Raw genomic sequence first — 16,517 nt, forward strand, 5'->3', positions numbered from 1 at the left:
CCAAAACGTGGATGAATGGTCAAAGACTTTGAAGCATCCACGAGACGTGGGTATGAAGACGTGGAACCATTTAAAGCGATTAAAAAAACTCTACAATCTACATCCTTATGATGGGTTACAGTTGTTAGGCTTTGTTTTGAACACCCGTGAACATGGTGTACTTGAAGAAAAGGTTTATAGCGCTGTGGGTGGTGAAGAGCAAGATGTGGCCGATGGATGGAGAGCCATATGTTTTCCTTAAGGGTCTGACCAATGCCACCACCAATTGGGGAGAGATAACCAAATGTATCCAAAAACCGAAATAACCGTTTGCTGAATTTGAAGAAAGGTTTAGAGCAGAGGTGGTTAGACACAGTGGGTTACCCGACATGGAAGATGAAAATGCACTCAACTCATCCAAAAATGGGGCAATCACACATCAATTGATGCAATCCATATATGATGATTTGCGCAAAACTTTTGTTTCCACAACTGCTGATTGGGAGAGACAAAACTATGGCGACATCATTGACAGGCTGTCACGACTGGACAGACACATCAATCAACATAATAAACCGGCTGTCATCAGAGTTGTGCAGGTTCCGAGTGAAACCAACAACATTACTCGTTCCGCAGAAGAGAAACCTGGTATATGTCATTATTGCGGGACTTCTGGTCACTGGCAAAAAGAATGTCGGAAAAGAAAACGTGTCCGTATAAGAAGTGGCCAGGAGAAGCAGGGTCCGTCTAAGGGAATATGGAAACAGGACAACATCCCCAACGACACAATGCTGATACAGAAATGTAAGAAGCTCTCTACGGCTCAGCAGCAGAGTTTGCTGAATGCTGTGGATGGAAACTCACAGACCCCCTCTTAGGTCCCATCTCAGCTGTTGTACATACTAAAATTGGATGGAATATACAGTGGGGAGAACAAGTATTTGATACACTGCCTGTTTTGCAGGTTTTCCTACTTACAAAGCATGTAGAGGTCTGTAATTTTTATCATAGGTACACTTCAACTGTGAGAGACGGAATCTAAAACAAAAACCCAGAAAATCACATTGTATGATTTTTAAGTAATTAATTTGCATTTTATTGCATGACATAAGTATTTGATACATCAGAAAAGCAGAACTTAATATTTGGTACAGAAACCTTTGTTTGCAATTACAGAGATCATACGTTTCCTGTAGGTCTTGACCAGGTTTGCACACACTGCAGCAGGGATTTTGGCCCACTCCTCCATACAGACCTTCTCCAGATCCTTCAGGTTTCGGGGCTGTCGCTGGGCAATACGGACTTTCAGCTCCCTCCAAAGATTTTCTATTGGGTTCAGGTCTGGAGACTGGCTAGGCCACTCCAGGACCTTGAGATGCTTCTTACGGAGCCACTCCTTAGTTGCCCTGGCTGTGTGTTTTGGGTCATTGTCATGCTGGAAGACCCAGCCACGACCCATCTTCAATGCTCTTACTGAGGGAAGGAGGTTGTTGGCCAAGATCTCGCGATACATGGCCTCATCCATCCTCCCCTCAATACGGTGCAGTCTTCCTGTCCCCTTTGCAGAAAAGCATTCCCAAAGAATGATGTTTCCACCTCCATGCTTCACGGTTGGGATGGTGTTCTTGGGGTTGTACTCATCCTTCTTCTTCCTCCAAACACGGCGAGTGGAGTTTAGACCAAAAAGCTATATTTTTGTCTCATCAGACCACATGACCTCCCATTCCTCTTCTGGATCATCCAGATGGTCATTGGCAAACTTCAGACGGGCCTGGACATGCGCTGGCTTGAGCAGGGGGACCTTGCGTGCGCTGCAGGATTTTAATCCATGACGGCGTAGTGTTATACTAATGGTTTTCTTTGAGACTGTGGTCCCAGCTCTCTTCAGGTTATTGACCAGGTCCTGCCGTGTAGTTCTGGGCTGATCCCTCACCTTCCTCATGATCATTGATGCCCCACGAGGTGAGATCTTGCATGGAGCCCCAGACCGAGGGTGATTGACCGTCATCTTGAACTTCTTTCATTTTCTAATAATTGCGCCAACAGTTGTTGCTTTCTCACCAAGCTGCTTGCCTATTGTCCTGTAGCCCATCCCAGCCTTGTGCAGGTCTACAATTTTATCCCTGAAGTCCTTACACAGCTCTCTGGTCTTGGCCATTGTGGAGAGGTTGGAGTCTGTTTGATTGAGTGTGTGGACAGGTGTCTTTTATACAGGTAACGAGTTCAAACAGGTGCAGTTAATACAGGTAATGAGTGGAGAACAGGAGGGTTTCTTAAAGAAAAACTAACAGGTCTGTGAGAGCCGGAATTCTGACTGGTTGGTAGGTGATCAAATACTTATGTCATGCAATAAAATGCAAATTAATTATTTAAAAATCATACAATGTGATTTTCTGGATTTTTGTTTTAGATTCCGTCTCTCACAGTTGAAGTGTACCTATGATAAAAAATTACAGACCTCTACATGCTTTGTAAGTAGGTAAACCTGCAAAATCGGCAGTGTATCAAATACTTGTTCTCCCCACTGTATGTGAACATGACGGTTAACAACTTTGCAGTAGATTTCTTAGTAGATACAGGTGCTGAAGTCACTGTATTGTCCATATCTTATGCAAAATAAATGTCATCAGTACACAGGCAAGAAGATGAGAGCAACAGGAGTGGGGGGTGAAGACAGATATGAAGCAGACCAAACCATTATCAATTTCTATTGGGCCAATGAAGATTGATGCAGGGGTGTGGATAGGCTCCTTTGAACAACCTATCTTAGGCCTTGATGTTATTATGCAACTTGACTCTACACTGAACATCTCTGAAGGAAAGGTGACTTGGCAAATTAGACAACTGCAGGAATCTACAGTTCAGAACCATGCTATTTGGACTATGAAGAAAAATGTGTGTGGAACTTTGGATATGGAACCAGTGTTCTTGACAGGTGTTGCCCCACCTTGCACAAAACAATATCCTGTTATCAAGAAAGCTATTGCCGCTACTAAAGTAGTGATTAAAGATCTATGGGACATTGGTATTGTTGAAAATACACATTCTGCCTTTAATAGCCCAGTATAGCCAGGGGAAAAAAATTGAATGGTGATTGGCGGGTGACAGTGGACTACAGGAAGATGTGCTGGTTGTTGTTGATCGTTTCTCACGATGGGTTGAAGCCTACCCTACTAAGAAAGGAACGCACAACACACAGCTAAAATTCTGATTCAAGAAATCATAGACAGACAAGTAAAAGAGGCGTGGGGAATAACTCCTGAGGGGGGACATGACATAGTGCCAGAACAGTGGATAATGGTAAAAGAAATATGTAACAGAGACATTAGGGCCAAAATGGTAAGGTCATTATCAAGTTTTACTCATAACAAGGTCAGCAGTGAAAGTCCAGGGAAAATCACAAATCCGTACATGTCACTCATTGTAAGGTTGTCCATTTTGATGACAAAGCAGAGCCTGGAGAATAAAGAACTGATTGATTAGCAGTCGGGGGCTGATCTCGGGTGAAGAAGCATAGTAAGAAGATCAGAACCTGATAAGCTTCTATGTTGTACACAGCAGTCAACATATTAGGGATATCTAGGTGAAATGTCAATTTATCTTGAAACCAGGACGTTTACTTTTTTTCCAGTGGAGAAACTGAGGACAGGGAAGGAGAAAGATCTACCATCTACTTTCCAGCATAACAACTATGATTTGTTCTCTTTTAATAAATATATGTATCTCCCCCTGATTTGCTTTGGGGTATATGTTATTGAAGAATAACATCAACTGCTAACAGAACATTGAACAATGTTGTGCACCGTCGTTTTGTAACTCAGTGGATAGTGCTAAAACAATGACGTCACTTAAGAATTCTGCCATCTTTATGCACTTTAGTCATTAATTGATTAATTATATTATGATCAAAATATCTGGGTCATTCCACTATTTCCATCACAGTTGACCTTTGATATTACGTGTTACATAGGACTTGAGGATGAGGACATTCCATTTATTTATGTCACTGATGGGTGCCAAGAATTCTGGGGGGCCACTGGTGTTAATCTTAGAATGAGTACGTGATGAATGTCCTGACTGGGGTGCAAACTGATACCATCAGGGTTGGGAGTGACACCAAATGATGCTTGGCATCTGTTGGTTAGAACTTGTTTACACTCAAGTATATAAACAGATCTCTGGGTCTATCTTTCGGATAGCAAGAGGCAACTTACTTGTATCTTATTATGTTGAATCCGGTACCGTATTATGAAATACCTTGCATCAAATCTCCATCTAAGTGTTTCGTTATATTAGTGCATCCTGAATTCCTTAATACCACAGAAACTCATAATATCAACCTTAAAATGAGGGACAGACATAAATGAATTACTAATAACATTCATAATAATGTTCAGAAATGACTGTCAAAGCAACAAAATAACTAGTGCTTTACAATGAGTATGTTTACATACACACTCATAATTTGACATTAAACTAGTTATGGCTGTAGGCCGAGTATGTCATTATTCATGTAAACACCTTACTCTGCTTATCTTATTTGGCTTAAGGTGACAATCGAAGCAACCTGTTAAAAACACCTTGTTTTCTGAGCAATCTTTAGAATTATTAGGACATGTAAACACTTTAATCAGAGTTATAGCGGTGTATTTAATCTGTACATGTGGTAGCACAAGCGGTGCAAGCTTCCTTCTTTTGATCGAGTGCAGTGAGTTAAGAAAATCTGAAAGCATGCAGCTTAGAAATAGTTTTCAAATACAAACTTTATATGTCCGAATTCTGAAATAAATATGCTTCTCAAAAATAACATGGTCCCTGCGGTAGTACGTTTATTTTGATTGGCAATTTTCTGCATTTATCAAAGTCCCATCAGGTAGCCTGATTTCAGATGTCCATGCTATTCAATATCTTTGTTTCACAGGGGACAGCCCTAACTGTTGCTCTCTCAGTGGGAGGGGCTTATCATCTGGGGAGCCTCGACAACATCATGATGCTGACAAGACAGAGAAGAGTCTCTCCAGATCAGAACACCTCAAGAAACACCAGCAGAGATGTATAGGGAAGAAACCTCACCACTGCTGCTTTGACTGTGGAAAGAGATTTGCTAAACAGAAGGAATTGATCATTCACCAGTGGATTCTCACCGGAGAGAAACCTTACCACTGCTCTCAGTGTGGGAAGCGTTTTGCTGCACCTAAAACCTTACATCTCAGAATTCATACAGGGGAGAAGCCTTACACCTGCTTTGATTGTGGGAAGAGCTTCAGTCAATCAGGAGACCTGACTACACACCAACTTATACACAGGAGAGAAGCCTTGTAACTGTCTATAAATAAATAAAGTCTTATGAATATATTTTAATAATACTAGGTGTGTATTCATGTATTCAACAGATCAATAAATGTAATCCATTATCTGCTCAACAATGTCTTCTTATCACATTAATTATGTTTTTAAAATCTATAATTATTATTATTTTTTATAAGGAGCATAGGCCTCTTGTATAATTAGTTTGGTCCTAAAAGATGTTCACATATTTCTTGTAGATCCCTTCACCAGGTTTTAGGGTAGCTGATGGGACATACAGAAGTACAGAAGCCATAGGCCTATTAGTGTGGTCAAATTATGTTGTTGCATTTATTTTAAAGGATTTTAATAGTGATATCTTTCAACTTTCCTCATTGTATGTTAAGAGTGCTCCAGAAAGATGTTCACACATTTTTATTGTGAATGCAACTATGTGTTTGTTGTTAGGAAGAGGCATCATGGGGGCAGGAAGTGGTGCAGTGGTCTAAGGCACTGCATCTCAGTGCTTGAGGCGTCACTACAGACCCCCTGGTTCGATTCCAGGCTGTATCACAACCGGCCGTGATTGGGAGTCCCATAGGGCGGCGCACAATTAGCCCACAATTGGCCCAGCGTCATCCGGGTTTGGCAGGTGTAGGCCGTCATTGTAAATAAGAACTTTGTTCTTAACTGACTTGCCTAGTTAAATAAAGGTAAAATAAAAAAAATGGGGACAGGAAGCCAGCTCTGCCCATCAGTACATATAGGTCATGTCAACCACAGACCTCACACTCTTCTGTTTTCTCACGGCTAGTAAGGTCTCCTACCAAACTGCTCTCTTCTCTCTCTGGAAATACACTTGATAATATCTTATACCTTACCATTCTACTTTTTTATTGGGGATTTGTTACACGGAATGAATGCTTGTATGTGAATGTCATTGTAAAACATACATCTGGAATGTGGTTTCATGTTTCTTGTTTTGTTTTACATTGCTGATTGCATATTCATTAGTTGTATTATGTAGAAGAGACCAGGATTTGATATGAATTAATGTATCCATGTGAATCTTATTGTAAAACGTTTTGTTTTGCATTGTTACTATTGTTATGAGTGGAGATCCCACCTACTGCTACTTTGTAGTTGATTGATGGATTACCTGCCAATCAGATGAGAGCAAAAACTCAACACTATATTTGTTTTGTTCTAGCATGTAATAAGAACATTTAATATATATTTTTTTATGTTAATGACCTGATACTGAGTTGCAGTAGTCCAGACGGGAGATGAGAAACGCCTGGATTAGGATCTGCTCTGCTTCTTGTGTGAAGTAGGATCGTACTATACGAATGTTGTAGAGCATGAACCTGCAGGAGCGAGTCCCTGTTTCATTTTTTTTGTTTGTACTTTTTACTCCCCAATGACCACACTGCTAACATTATGCCTGACCCTAACCTTACATTTACATTTACATTTTAGTCATTTAGCAGACGCTCTTATCCAGAGCGACTTACAGTTAGTGAGTGCATACATTATTTTTTTCATACTGGCCCCCCATGGGAATCGAACCCACAACCCTGGCATTGCAAACGCCATCCCTGCCGGCCAAACCCTCCCCTACCTTGGACGACGCTGGGCCAATTGTGCGCCGCCCCATGTCTCCCGGTCGCAGCCGGCTACGACAGAGCCTGGATTCGAACCAGGATCTCTAGTGGCACAGTTAGCACTGCGATGCAGTGCCTTAGACCACTGCGCCACTCGGGAAGACATAGGGTTAGGGTTAGGGTTAGGGTTAGGGTTAACCCTAACCCTAACCCTAACCCTAACCTTAAAATCTAAAAAGCACAATTCTGTTTACATTCATTTCTACGATGTATATTTTTGACTTTGTGGTTGTGGTAACGACTGCCTTTCATTTTTTAAGACATTTATTTTCATTGCCATTACATATTAAGAGGCAATCGCTGGCAATTAATTATTGGGTTAACTTACAGGAACATGGGGTGTGTCACCCCACAAAAGGGTAATACAGAAAAGTTGGGAGCATGAACATGGACAGAATAAAACCTTTGTGGGTGGGTGATAAGCAGGCGAGGCAGATGGGACTGTATGGCAGGGACTTTAGCCCCATGGTACCTATCCCTGTGAGTCCACCATGGCTACTCCCACCTCCAGTAGTTGATTTACAAGTGTTAGAGAGAGTACAGAAAGACAGAGAGGGGGTTGATCCATGCTAGTTCTTTAAAAAGACACCTGAAACGGTAAATCTGTATTTTTTGGACATATATACAGATGGATCAAAAGACCCATGGACAGGTAGGACTGGATCAGCCTTTGTTCAACAGGAAAGTGGGGTGGCTGTCAGGAGACTTATTACATTCCACCTGGCTGTGTACATGGCAGAACTGATGGCCGTACTGTTGGCCTTGCAGTGGGTGGAGGAAGTCAAGCCAGACAGAGTAGTTATATGTTCTGACTCATATACTGTGTTGATAAGCCTGCAATCATTTAGCTAACATAGCAGACAAGGCCTGCTATTTGAGGGATTTCAAATTAATGCCCGGCTGAGACAGATGGGTGTCCATATAAGCTTTGCTTGGGTCCCGGCCCATGTGGGGGTGGAAGGGAATGAGGAAGTAGATGTGCTAGCTAAACAGGCCCTTAGGAGACAGGAGGTTAAGGTGCCAATGAGCAAGGCAGAGGCTAAGGGACTTGTATGGGCAGCGGTGGTGCAGAGATGGCAGGAGCAGTGGAACAGTGACACTAAGGGCAGGCATCTATTCATTGTTTACATTTTAGTCATTTAGCAGGCAATGTTATCTAGAGCGACTTACAGGAGAAATTAGAGTTAAGTTGCTCAAAGGCACATTGACAGATTTTTCACCTTGTCGGCTCAGGTTACTGGCCCAACGCTCTAAACCACTAGGCTACCTGCCGCCCCTATTCCTTTATTAAAAATCAAAGTTCTTCCAGAGTTTTTGTAGAATCAAGATTTGACTTTATTTCAATTCAACAAACCCGTGCTGGTCTGCAGAGTAGCCCCCTTTTCTCTCTCTCTCTCTCTCTCTCTCTCTCTCTTTTCCCTAGCTATATAGTCTCCTTCACACACACCCTAGCTTAAAATCCCTCCCTCTTCAGTTTCCCGCTCTTTATCGCTCCGCCTACTTCCTTTGTCTATGATGGCGGCTAAATTAGACTTTCATTCAGTTCAGAATCAATAGTAATACAATCAATCAATCCCTTATCTTGCAAAAACACTCATGTTTAGTTTAAACTCTGTTCAACCCCGGCTCTCCCGGGCTTGACCTGAAGACTGATTGTTGGACATGACAGGTCCATACTTAAATCTTTCAAACATAGACAAACCCCACCCCATCATGCTGTAATCAATCAAGAAGATAGCCAAGGAGAGACAAAGGTTTAGCCTGAACTCTGCTCAACCCTGACCGCTCTTTCCACTTTGTTTGAGGAGAGAGGCAAAAGGCCAGTCTGGTTTCAGTCTCTGATAAAGTAGGACAGCCATGGATTTAAGTAAGAGTGAGCAATTCGACCCTAGGTCAGATTCCCACTTCACCCACACACACAGTGAAATGACCCAATTAAGTTATTTGCCTAGCAACAAAGATTTCTAACTCTATGTTCGTGATTAACCCAGTTTTATCTCTTAGTCCACTAAAAAATCTCTGTCAATGGTAGGAATGGATTGAAGAGAGGAGGCCATCCTTACAAGGCTAAGGGTGGGACACAGCCAGCTGAATAAGTCATTAAATGTGATAGGAAAGCATCCAACAGGAAGGTGTGATTACTGCCAGGAAACAGAGACAGTGGAGCATGTACTGATACAGTGTGGGCAGTATGATAGGGAAAAAGAGAGACTGAAACTGTATGAGGGACAATGGGGTACAGGAATTGAGTTTGATCAGCATACTGAGTAGAACATCGTTAGATACAGTCTCAAATATGTATTTTTAAAGAGAAACGGGGCTGTCATATAGGATTGAGTTCATCACACTCCAGTACAGTAGGTGGCATAATGTACCAAAACGTTGGATGACAACCGCCGATAAACCCCACAGAATAAGATGTATTTTAATTGTGAGTCGCAACTTCCGAGTATCTGGTCATATAATGGATAATCTGATTTTCAAATCAGTGGAGGTGAACAAGTGAACACTTTGGGAGGAAGGAGAGATCATTAAGTACTAGACACAGATTCCTACGCATGATATAGTACCTTGCTGAAGGAAAAAAATTCCCAACAAGTTCTAGTCTTTTTTTTTTTGGTCCAGCCATTAACAGAGGAATGTGCAGGATCAAATATGATAAAAACTAGGCATAGACATTTTATACAGCAGGCCTATACTGTTAAAAGCGGCAGGTAGCGAAGTGGGTAAGAGCCTTGTGCCAGTAACCGAAAGTTCGCTGGTTCTAATCCCCGATTTTGACTAGGTGAAAAATCTGTCGATGTGTCCTTAAGCAAGGCACTTAACCCTAATTGCTCCTGTAAATCGCTCTGGATAAGAGCGTCTGCCCAAATGACTAAAATGTAAAAGGAAACCAAACTTACCGGATCCATTGGGGAAGCTATTGTTTCTTCATCAGACATTCTGGCTCACACTGGTCATGCAGTAGAAAAATACACAGCTATCTCGATTGAAGAACTCATGGCAGAGATATTAGAGAAAGGAGGATCTAGGAATCTCATTCGGCAATGAATGGAGGAACGTATAACGCCTCACCCAGCAGACTGTCGAACAATCGCGTTTACGTTGTCATGCTGGGTCACGCGGTTGCTAAGCTAATAGTCACACAATGCCTTCTCAGAGTCTGGGTATGAGTCCAGAAACCTGCATCTTTTCCTCCACACTAGATAATGTCACGATTCCAAAGCTATACGATATTACAGAGAACAAGTAAATTATCTCACATATCAGAAAAGATTTGCAATGAAGAATTCGTCTCCTCCTTCTTCTTCTTCTTCTTCTTCAGTGGATTTTAATGGTGGTCGGCATCCAATATCTTGCATTACCGCCACCAACTGGACTATAGTATAAATCCATTATACTTTAGTTGACAGGCAGAAATGTATGCAATTACTGTATTTCCCGGGGGAGGGTCATGCTTTTTCAATTTCAGTCAGGGGGAGAGTTTAGTTTGTATTTTGATTCTAGGGGAGCGTCATGTAATTTCTAATTGATTAAATGTCAGTATTTGTCACCATTTTGGATTTTACGTTTTGAATGACCATCTTGCAACATTTTATTTAGTTGTTGGCAACCAACTTTAAGGTGCAATACCGCCACCAATTGGACTGGAGTGTGGACAAGAGACAGAGAAGGTCTAAATCCTGCCCAATATTCTTGTCTCCTTAAGGAAACAAAATAGATAATTTAATACTACATCCCCTGAAGATTTCCCCAGCAGTTCACTTAACTCCATTACTCCTCAAAACTCAAACAAATCACTTTCTTTACCTAACATATTTCTGGCATTGTTCCACTGTCTCCAGCTCCTCCTGACAATGATCACACCTTCCAGTCTGAAGTTTCCCCACCAATTTCAATGTACTATTGAGCCTTGTGTGTCCCAGTCTCAGCCTTGTGACTACACTTTCCTACCTTCTCTCTCGGCCTGAGGACCTCCCTGCCCCCACCTTTTCCTGGATCTTATACAGGTGTCTTCCCTTTCTCTCCTTGTTCCACAACTCTTGCAATTTGTTTTTAACCACTGTTCTTATTAACCCATTGGCTTCTGCTTTACTGATTGACAATTCCATCTCAACATTACACACGTGCTGATAGCCTAGTCACTTTTACCCCTACCTACATGTACATATTACCACAATTACCTAAACTACCTTGTACCCCTGCACATTGACTCGGTACCGGTACTCCTTGTATATAGCCTCGTTATTGTTATTTTATGGTGTTACTATTTTCCTTAGCTACTTAGCTTACTTTTTAACTCTGCATGGTCGGGAAAGGGCTCAGCAGTTACGTATATGTGCTTGTGATAAAACTTAATCCACAGTAATTTATTTCTGTGGCAAAATTATTTTCTCTGGTGTATTTTGAACATTGAAAGTGAGCTCCTGTGGTTTGATTTTTTTTTGCCTCTTGGGCTTGCGCCCAGCCCCTGATTCAAACAATTGACCTGTCATGTATTTATTATGCAGTTTATTTATTTATTTATTTATTAATCAGTTAACCATTAAGGCATGTCCCCCCAGTTACCCACGTAGGCCCCCTACCTCTTCTCCTCCCCCAATCTGACGATTGCCACGTCTACTCCCGGTGTTATTGGTTTTTCTTGCACGTTCAGTAAGCGGCTCATGTTTGTTGTTTTGTATCTGTTCAGTATTAAAACTTACCTTCTACACCTGATTTCTGACTCCCGGCGTATACGTTACAGAATAACACCTCCCAATATGGAAGCAGCAGAAGATTCAACCCTCTTCCAGACGGTTAACGAACAAGGTCATCTACTCCATCAACACCACGACCAGCTGGCTACACTGAGTACGGCCATGGAGGTCCTCCACGTTGAATGTCTCCTACCACGGGTTATCACAGTGAGCCAGCCCCCCAGCCTACCCAGTCGTCCGCCCAGGTCAGTGATGGCCGACTGTCCCTTCCGGAGAAATGTGACGGTACTCCATCGAAATGCCATGGCATCTTACTCCAGTGTTCCGTCTATTTTGTCTATTAGACAGGAGCCCCCACCACCGAGGGGTCCAAGGTTGCCACGGTAATTTCCCTGCTGACCGGACGGGCGTTGGAGAGGGCTACGGCCGTCTGGGAGAGAGGAGAGGAGGAGCTGGGTTCTATGAGAGGTGCATGGTTCTGTTCAGGGCGGTCTTCGACCATCCTCCAGAGCAGAGGGGGAGGTGACTAACTCTTCCAGCATCTGAATTCAAATTATTTTGAGTGAAATGCAGTTGATTGGTGGACAATGGTATAATCATATTTTCCTCATTATAACATGATTATGACCCAAAATAAATGTGGAATGGCATGTGTAGACTTAGGCTGGGCTTGCTAATTGCTAACGTTAGCCAGTTGGAGCGTTGCATGCTGGGCGTTACAATGCAGTCTGGGAGTAGTATAACTGCCCAGCTAGGACCAGGACTCGGGCCGAACTCGGGTTGAGTAAAGGCATGAACGGCTGAGAGTCAGCATCGGGAGTCGTCATCTGGACCAACACCATGCCGACCTTGATGGTGTCTCAAGGGTTTGTGTTACAGGGATAAGAGCTCGGGCCGATCAATGCAACTACATGGGAGTTGATGGAAAAACATTAACATTGCTATCAATTGTATTGGGTTGCACAAAACATTTTTAGACGTACTGTGTCAGTGGGCAGGAAGGTTAGTCATTATGAAGGGGGGAATTTGGAACAAAATCTAAAATAAAAGTCATGCACGTACGCCATATGTGGACAAAAATGAATAGTTTGTGGGGGAATTTTATTTTGACATGATGTAAGCAGGAAGGAAGTGGGTCTACAACAGACCCACGTTTGGAAAGTCTGTTTAATAATACGATGCTGGATTTTCCTAAATAAGATTCTGGGGTCAATAGCCAACAGTGGAAGTAGATTAGTACTCCTTTAAAAGTGCGTTCCCAGAAAAACAATCTTGAATCCTTCCTCTGTTGTCTCTGTTCTGCAGATGCCAAGATCAATGCTCAGACAGAGGAGAAAGCGCTGCCGGGGCCAATAACGCCTTGAGCTGAATACCTGCTGTCTGCAGGTGAGCAAAACCTCACCTAACATGACAGCCTCTCAGTTTGGCTCTCAAACCAAACTCTACCAAACTCTATTTGAGATTCTCAACTCATACATTATTTAAATGAACTTTGTTATGACCAAAAATGGTATGCGTTGTGCATCCATCCTACTTTTGTGTGAAATATGTCTTGATTTTTGCCCTGTCATACATGTTCCAGCCAAGGGCAATGTAAATATACATGTACATATTTTTTTAAGTCACACTGTGGCAAGAAAGGAGATCCATGAAGTGAACATGGACAGCATATCTCAGCCTGTCCAGTAAAGGTAAAGAGGACTCACCTAGGGAGCTCCTACACTAGCTAGCTAGCCTTATGAATGATGTACTGAAATTAGCTACTCCCGAGGGGATCACTGTGGTAGCTAGCTATGGCTATTCTCAGACAAGAACGAACAAGCAAGCCCCTGTCTGAGAAGCATGTCCGACTGATCGAGCATGCTGATTTCTTTTTGCTAGCTGCCGTTAGCATTGCTAGCTATTTTTGATTAACTTGTTAGCTAATGACATTGCCATCCATTTGATAATAAATAAATAATATGCCATTTAGCAGACGCTTTTATCCAAAGCGACTTACAGTCATGCGTGCATACATTTTTGTGTGTGGGTGGTCCCGGGGATCGAACCCACTACCTTGGCGTTACAAGCGCCGTGCTCTACCAGCTGAGCTACAGAGGACCACGTTGATGACATGATAACGATGTCAGTTGTTTCCTACTAAACATTTGTCTACTTTAGCAATGTCGTCATATTTCCAGGCCACTATAGTGTTACTTAGACAAAATAGTCATTAGCCTCCATCCATCGTGACTTTTGTGCATGTCTATGCACCAACAGCAGAGGGAGGCTTGGAGAATATTCATAACATTGACATGACGCGACCCGCTGACTGAGGTGCAACCTATGAATAAGCAACATTTGTTTTACATTTGTCTATTTTCCCAGCTCTCAGACTGTCTCTCTCTCTCTCTCTGTCTGTCTCTTGGAGTTCCAGATGTGGCTGGAGGAGAGGTGGTGGCCACTGGAAGGCAACTTTAATACTGGAGCAAATGTAGGAGCTCATCGTCATAAAATGAATCTATAACAGCTGATACAAGTATTCTATATGTATTAGGTACTACTACAGTGTTAGCAGGTGAGCCCTCCTTTACTAATCATATTTCATGAATGTACAGGGTCCATTTTGAACCAAGACAACAATCCAGACTAAGAATGCACCAAAGGTCAGATCATAATGAATACTAGTATTATATGGACAGAGTCGACCTGATCCTAGATCAGCACTCCTACTCTGATGACGAATTCTCTCTCTCTGATCATCCTTTCTATAATTTCAGATTGACCCCCTGGTCTATGATTAGTAGATGTGGGTGAGTGGACATACAGATCTGGGACTAGCATAAAAATAGCAACTCTTCTTAGCTGTCGGCAAGGATTTTTTTGACATCCAATCACCATGAGAGATGCTTTATTCTGCATTCAACACTTCTATTGTGGTCTCCCCTCAATCTATTACAGTAGAGGTGAGCACCTATCAGATCCCCCTGATTCTGACCATCACTGAGGCCAGGAAGAAGTCAGCCAAGTTCATCACCATGCAACGCTCTACTGATCGAGGTAGAATATGCTTTGAGTAACAACAGACTGACTGAGAGGCAGGCAGACACGCACACTCACATTTGACTTGACCTTTCTCAATTAAATTAAATGTTATCATGGTCAGAAGACTTACAATAGAGAATGATTATATTCCCTCAGGGGACAGTACCAGACATTGTAAGGGGGCTGTTGCATGTTTGGAATACATTATTTTCTATTAGTTCAGGGTTTATCTAATCCTGACCTGACAGTGTGGCTTTATACTAATCTATTTAGTTTTCTAACCCCCAGGAGACCATGAGAAGGGAGTGGGTCACCTGACCAACACCATTGCTGTGTGTGGTTAACTCCAGCAGACCTCTTCCTGTCTTTTAGAAACGGGCCACTGTCCGCCAGGTGAGGATGCTCTCCCATGGAAGGGCTGTTGTGGCACCAAAATGCCTGAAAGTTGCCTGGGAGTGCTGATCTAGGATCAGGTCAACTGTCCATATAACACTAGTATTCATTATGATCTTTAGTCAATTCTTAGTCTGGATTGTTCTCTTGGGTCAAAGTGGACTTTGTACATTCATGAAATATGATTAGTACTGTAAAACCATATGTAGCTAGCTAGCACTGTAATAGTACCTAATATTGGATCCTTGTATCAGCATTAATTCGTCAGGGCATGGACTCTACAAGGTGTCGAAAGCGTTCCACAGCGATGCTGGCCCATGTTGACTCCAATGCTTACCACAGTTGTGTCAAGTTGGCTGGATGTCCTTTGGGTGGTGGACCATTCTTTAAACACACACAAAACTGTTGAACATGAAAAACCCAGCAGTGTTGCAGTTCTTGACACAAACCGGTGCACCAGGCACCTACTACCATACCTCGTTCAAAGGCACTTACAGTTGAAGTCGGAAGTTTACATACACCTTAGCCAAATACATTTAAACTCAGTTTTTCACAATTCCTGACATTTAATGCTAGTAAAAATTATCTGTCTTAGGTCAATTAGGATCACCACTTTATTTTAAGAATGTGAAATGTCAGAATAATAGTAGAGAGAACGATTTATTTAAGCTTTTATTTCTTTAATCACATTCCCAGTGGGTCAGAAGTTTACATACACTCAGTATTTGGTAGCATTGCCTTTAAATTGTTTAACTTGGGTCAAATGTTTCGGGTAGCCTTCCACAAGCTTCTCAAAATAAGTTGGGTGAATTTAGGCCCATTCCTCCTGACAGAGCTGGTGTAACTGAGTCAGGTTTGTAGGCCTCCTTGCTCGCACACGCTTTTTCAGTTCTGCCCACAAATGTTCTATAGGATTGAGGTCAGGGCTTTGTGATGGCAACTTCAATACCTTGACATTGATGTCCTTAAGCCATTTTGCCACAACTTTGGAAGAATGCTTGGGGTCATTGTCCATTTGGAAAACCCATTTGCGACCAAGCTTTAACTTCCTGACTGATGTCTTGAGATGTTGCTTCAATATATCCACATAATTTTCCTTCCTCATGATGCCATCTGTTTTGTGAAGTGCACCAGTCCTTCCTGCAGCAAAGCACCCCCACAGCATGATGCTGCCACCCCCGTGCTTCACGGTTGGGATGGTGTTCTTCAGCTTGCAGGCCTTCCCCTTTTTCCTCCAAACGTAACGATGGTCATTATGGCCAAACAGTTATATTTTTGTTTCATCAGACCAGAGGACATTTCTCCAAAAACTACGATCATTGTCCCCATGTGCAGTTGCAAACCGTAGTCTGGCTTTTTTATGGTGGTTTTGGAGCAGTGGCTTCTTCCTTGCTGAGTGGCCTTTCAGGTTATGTCAATATAGGACTAGTTTTACTGTGGATATAGATACCTTTGTACCTGTTTCCTCCAG

At 42.4% G+C, this 16,517-nt stretch overlaps 1 pseudogene; it reads right to left on the bottom strand.

The window, feature by feature from the left end:
* The window catches only part of LOC121555877, a 90,779-nt pseudogene extending 80,541 nt beyond the window's left edge, over positions 1-10,238 (bottom strand).
* Between the last annotated feature and the right edge of the window lie 6,279 nt (positions 10,239-16,517).

Source organism: Coregonus clupeaformis, unplaced genomic scaffold, assembly GCF_020615455.1.
Source record: "Coregonus clupeaformis isolate EN_2021a unplaced genomic scaffold, ASM2061545v1 scaf0083, whole genome shotgun sequence".
NCBI classification, from domain to species: Eukaryota; Metazoa; Chordata; class Actinopteri; order Salmoniformes; family Salmonidae; genus Coregonus; species Coregonus clupeaformis.